Source organism: Macrotis lagotis, chromosome X (genome assembly GCF_037893015.1).
Source record: "Macrotis lagotis isolate mMagLag1 chromosome X, bilby.v1.9.chrom.fasta, whole genome shotgun sequence".
In the NCBI taxonomy this organism is placed as follows: domain Eukaryota; kingdom Metazoa; phylum Chordata; class Mammalia; order Peramelemorphia; family Peramelidae; genus Macrotis; species Macrotis lagotis.
Window position 1 is genome coordinate 474,417,196 of NC_133666.1, and position 6,025 is coordinate 474,423,220.

The 6,025-nt window shown below is 39.4% G+C and overlaps 1 pseudogene; it reads left to right on the top strand.

The window, feature by feature from the left end:
• The first annotated feature begins 744 nt into the window (after window positions 1–744).
• Window positions 745–1,614, top strand: LOC141502824 (spermidine synthase pseudogene; annotated as a pseudogene).
• Window positions 1,615–6,025: the final 4,411 nt, after the last annotated feature.

Here is a 6,025-nt window from a genome sequence, read left to right on the forward strand (position 1 = left end):
CATTCTGGGATATTAAGGCAGTTTTCCATGATAATTTCTTTCAAGATATTATTCAAACTCTTTCTCTAATCATGGCTTTCAGAGAGACCAAAAATTCATAAATTATTTTTCCTGGATCTATTTTCCAGGTCAGTTGCTTTTCCTAAGTGGTACTTTACATTGTCTTTTCTTTCTTTCTTTCTTTCTTTCTTTCTTTCTTTCTTTCTTTCTTTCTTTCTTTCTTTCTTTCTTTCTTTCTTAGTCTTTTGCTTTTATTTCATATCTTGATTTTCATAGAATCATTAATTTCCATTTGTTCTTTTCTAATTTTTAGTGTTTTGTTTTCTTTAGTTAGCTTTTGTTTCCTTTTCCAATTGGTTAATTTTGCATTTTGATTAACTGAATCTCTTTTCGAGTTAGTCAGTTTTGATTTTTGATGAATTATAGTCCTTTTCCCATTGAATATTATTGCTTTTTTGGGGGGGTTTTGCAAGGCAAATGGAGTTAAGTGGCTTGCCCAAGGCCACACAGCTAGGTAATTATTAAGTGTCTGAGGCTGGATTTGAACTCAGGTACTCCTGACTCCAAGGCCAGTGTTTTATTCACTATGCCACCTAGCCACCCCCAAACATTTTAACCTGTTGATTTCTTATTTACAGTTTTACTTTTAAAAGAAATTGTTTTTGGGGCCCTGGTTTTGGCTACAGAGTGAGCTGGCCCTCTTGTGCTGGGGCCCCCACCGACTGTGTCTCCCCTGTCTCTGCCATGGAGCCCAGGCCCCCCAACATCTGTGAGGGTTGGTTCTGGGAGATGTGCAGCCTATGGCTCTGCCAGGCCATGTCCCTGTAGGTGAACAAATTGCTCTAACATCTCCCACAACCAGGAGATCCTGGTCTTCCTCATCAAGACCCATGACAATGTACTCATCTTGGATGGAGTCATCCATTGTCCCGAGAGGGATGAATTCTCATACCAGGAGATGATTGTCAACCTGCCCTTCTGCAGCCATCCCAGTCCACAAAAGGTGCTAATAATTGATGGTGGGGAGGGGGGCATCCTTTGGTGAAGTATCCCTTCTGGAGTCTTATGGTCCAGTGTGAGATTGATGAGGACGTGAACCAAGTCTCTTAAGAAACATTTGCTGGGCATGGTTGTGGGCTTCTCCAGCCTGAAGTTGACCTTGCACTTTAGAAATAGGTTTTAATTCATGCAGCAGAACCAAGACTCCTTTGATGTCATCATCAAGGACTCTTCAGACCCCATGTGTCCTGTCCAGAGTTTGTTGAAAGAGTCTTACTACAAATTGATGAATACAGCACTGAAGGATGATAGGATTCTCTGCTGTCAGAGTGAGTGCCAATGGTTGCATCTAGACCTCATCAAGGAGATGTGACACTTCTGCAAGTCTCTGTTCCCTGTTGTGGAATATGCCTACTGCGCCATCCCCACCCATCCCAGAGGCCAGATTGGCTTAATGCCCTGAAGCAAGACCCCAAGCTCTAACTTCTGGAGTCAGTACAGCAGCTGAACCAAGAACAAGTACAGAAAATGAACCTCAAGTACTACAACTCAGATGTCTACCATGCAGCCTTTGTGCTGCCTGCGTTTGCCTGCAAAGCCCTGAGTGATATGTGAGGAGACTGGTATGCAAACATCAGCCTCTCCCAGGGACTTCAAGCCATTTCAGGATGCCCCTCTGAGGGCACTGATCAACACTTGGCACCCCATCCTGACTGAGGAACTACCCTCCCCCAGACAACCCCTCTTGTTGACCAAATGTTAGTGAACACAGGACATGATTGAGGGGCTCCCTGTGCCATCCTCTGCTGGGCGGGTAGGGTTATTACAAGATGTCTGTCTGTCTCTGTTCAGTCTTATCAATTAGTGTCTGTTAGTATTGATCATCCATGTATAGAACAATCCTTCTCACCTCTAACAAGGCCCCTTACCAAAGAGTGTATTTATAACCAAAAAAAAATTGTTTTCTCCAATTTTTCATAATTCTCCTTCATGACTCCCATTTCATGTCTCCATTTTCCTTCTTCCTATCTTCTTCAGTTTTTTTAAAGATTTTACGTATTTTGAGTTTTGCAATTTTTCCCCTAATCTTACTTCCCTTCCCCCCCGCCGGCACAGAAGGCAATTTGCCAGTCTTTAGATTGTTTCCATGGTATACATTGATCCAAATTGAATGTGATGAGAGAGAAAACATATCCTAAAGTAAAAGAGATAGCAAGATCAGACAATAAGATATCATTTTTTTTTTTCTAAATTAAAAGTAACAGTTTTTGGTCTTTGTTCAACCTCCATAGTTCTTTCTCTGGATACAGATGGTATTCTCCATCGCAGACAGCCCCAAATTGTCCCTGATTGTTGCACTGATGGAATGAGCAAGTTCATCAAGGTTGATCATCACTACCCATGTTGCTGTTAGGGTATACAGTGTTTTTCTGGTTCTGCTCATTTCACTCAGCATCAGTTCACGCAAATCCCTCCTGGCTTCCTTAAATTCCTGTCTCCCCTGGTTTCTAATAAAACAATAGTGTTTCTAGTAAAACAAAACATATACCACAGTTTGTTAAGCCATTCCCTAATTGAAGGACATTTACTTCATTTCCAATTCTTTGCCACCATAAACAGGGCTGCTATGAATATTTTTGTACAAGTGATGTTTTTGCCGTTTTTTCATCATCTCTTCAGGGTATAGACCAAGGAGTGGCATTGTTGCACATTTTTGTTGCCCTTTGGGCATAGTTCCAGACTGTTCTCAAGAAAGGTTGGATGAGTTCACAGTTCCACCAACGATGTCTTAGTGTCCTAGATTTCCCACAACCCTTCCAAAAATGATCCTTTCTGGTCATATTGATCAACCTGAGATGTGTGAGATGATAGAATCAGAGAAGCTTTAATTTTCACTTCTCTAATAAGTAATGCTAGAGAGCAAATTTTCATGTCTATGGGTCCCTTTGATCTCCTCATCTGTAAATTGCCTTTGCATATCCTTTGACCATTTGTAAATTGGAGAATGGCTTTTTTTTGTATAAATTTGACTCTATTCTCTTTATACTTTAGAAATGAGTCCTTTGTCAGAAATGCTAGTTTGTTTTTAGCGATGTTCTCCATCTCTTCCTTAGTCATGAACTGCTTCCCTTTCCATAGATCTGATAAGTAAACTGCTCCTTGATCTTCTACTTTGCTTATAATATTGTTTTTTATGTCTATATCCTGTATCCATTTTGATTTTATGTTGGTATAGAGTGTGAGGTGTAGGTCTAATATAAGTTTCTTCCAACTAACTTCCAATTTTCCTAGCAGTTTTTATCTAAAGAGAGAATTTTTATCCCAATAGCTAGACTCATTGGGTTTATCAAACATCAGATTACTATATCATTTCCTGCTATTGCACTTAGTCTGGTCCACCACTGGTCCACCACTCTATTTCTTAGCCAGTACCAAACAGTTTTGATGACTGATGCATTATAATATAGTTTTAGATTTGGTATGGCTAAGCTACCTTCTTTTGCATTTTTTTTTTGTTGAATACTTGGAAATTCTTGACTATACCCTGGGGTGAGGTGATCACTCTCCCTATTGTCAGTTGAGGTGGTTCTGCTATTCACACACCTGGGCCTGGAGCACAAGTAGTCTGTAATTGTATTTGTTCTAGGAAGAGGCTTCAGCTGAAATAGAGGTGTGGACTCTGAGTTCCTCCTGACCAGAATAGCCCAGGGATCAATGTCTGCGGCTCTCCCCTTGCACTGGAACTCTAGGTCCAGCCCTGCTGGTGAGCTCAAGATAATCAGCGCCACCACCAATGCCTCTAGTCCCTAGTTGATTCCAGACCCCGCAGTCAACCAGACTCTAGCTCTGCCACTGATCAAGCTGGTCCCATTGTCAGGCCCTCAGGCTTCTGGGCTCCAGCCCTGCCACTAATCAGACTAATTTGAGGCTAATCCAGGCTCCCAAACTCTCACTGATCCAGGGCTCCTGCCTGAAGCTGCGCTCTGCTCCTGGACTCACCCACAATCTTGGAAGACAAATCCTGAGGTAGATGTTCTTCTCCTGGCTTTTCTTTCTGGGTTTTATCAATCGGATTTCTATTAAAAGTTTGTTTCATATTCTTTCTGAGGGAAGATCAGGACAATTTAGAACTGTGCCTATCTTTTCTCTGCCAACTTGACTAGAAGTCTCTTCTTTACTTTTTAATATCCCTTTCGAGTTTTTCCAAGAAGTCTTTCTGGAGCTGAGACCAATTCATAAATCCCTTTGAGTCTTCACATGTATGCATTCTTTCTCTGTTTTCCTCTTCCATGTCATTTTTATCACCCTTTGAGAATATATTGTATCTCTGTGGGAAAAATGCCACTCAAATAAAGTTTGGAGATCTCTCAAGGTATGAAGAGAAAGCTTTATCCATCTCTAGAGCAATGGGCCACAATCAATTACAGAGATTGAGGCAAAAGCAAAAGGCCCAAGAATAACATTTATCCTAACTTGATTCCTGCCCCCCACTGACCCACCCTCATTAATGAGGAATGTGGTTTTACAATCTAGACTCCAAACTAATCTAGGGAAAAGAGTATAAAATTCAAACCAAAACTAGATTATCTCTTCAGCCCCAGGAACTGAATGGTCATCTAGACTTCAACAGATAAGGTGGGGTTAGTTGACTCTTCACTAATATCCCAGAGGTTGCTTTGTCAAGGGAGGAGGGACACATAGTTAACTATTCTCCAATCTATAATATTCTACTGAAGAAATCTCAGACTTTATCCCACTCATATCTATATATTGTTGTTGCTTTTGTTTGCTTTTCTCTAATGTTTTAAATAGGAATGGATGCTGGATTTTATCAAAAGCTTTTTCAGTATATATGGATATAATAATTTGATTTCTCTTAGTTTTACTATTGATGTGATCAATTATGCTGATTCCCCCCCTAATATTGAACCATTTCTGCATAGCTAATATGTCTTATCTGATTATGGTGTTTTATCCTAGTGATAAATTTCTGTAATCTTTTTTTCTTAAAGCTTTATTTAAAATTTTTACATCAATATTCATTAGGGAAATTGGTCTATAAATTCTTTGTCTATTTTGATTCTTCCTAATTTAGATGTCACTATCATCTTGGTTTCATAAAAGAAATTTGGCAGAACTTGACCTATTTTTTTCAACTAGTTTATAAAGAATTGAAATAATTGTTCTTCAAATATTTGGTAGAATTCACTTGTAAATCCATCTGGCCCTGGAGATTGTTTTTGTTAGTATACTGTGATTTTAATGAGGTTCAAATTCGTTCCTGTAAATGACGCTCTCACACAGTTGAAAATGAAAGTATTTTACTCACATAATGTAAGGAATAGATTGCTTACAATAACATTCAATACAGCAAATAATATATATATATATATACATATACATACATATATATATATATATATATATATTAGAAAGGATTATTAATAGTATAATAAAAGTAGAAGAGAAACAGAAAGAGAACATCACCGATTTGGGGGAGCACCAAATCCAATCATCTTTGATGGGGGATCCAGATTCAGCAGCAACTTTTGAGTCCAGAACAGGAAAAGGCCCCAGGCAGAAAATCTTCTCCATGGGTGGGATTCCAATGAATGCTTGGAGTTTCAGGATATTTATTAGGGGAGAACAAAGAAGGCTTGTTGCCAAATTCAATTGGAAAGGATCCCAGAGTTCTTATCATGAGTGTAGGAAGTCAGTAAGTGTTATGACATTAGGAAGATGTCATATGGGGCCACAAGACACAACATAATTAAGGTCAGCACTGTGAGAATAGCCAGTTCTTTTTAGTACTGTTTATGTTCCAAGGAATGGCTAGTTCCTGGAACTCTAAGAACGCCGTCAAATCACACAGGACATGTTCCGGGGGGTGGGGTGGGGGTGGGAAGGACATGTTCTCATACAGGCTCGAGGGAACTTATTCATATAAGAATTTCATTTTCTTATTCAGTTAGGGAGTTTATTGATGGCTTCTTCAATTTCTTTATCAGAAATAGGTCTATTTAAG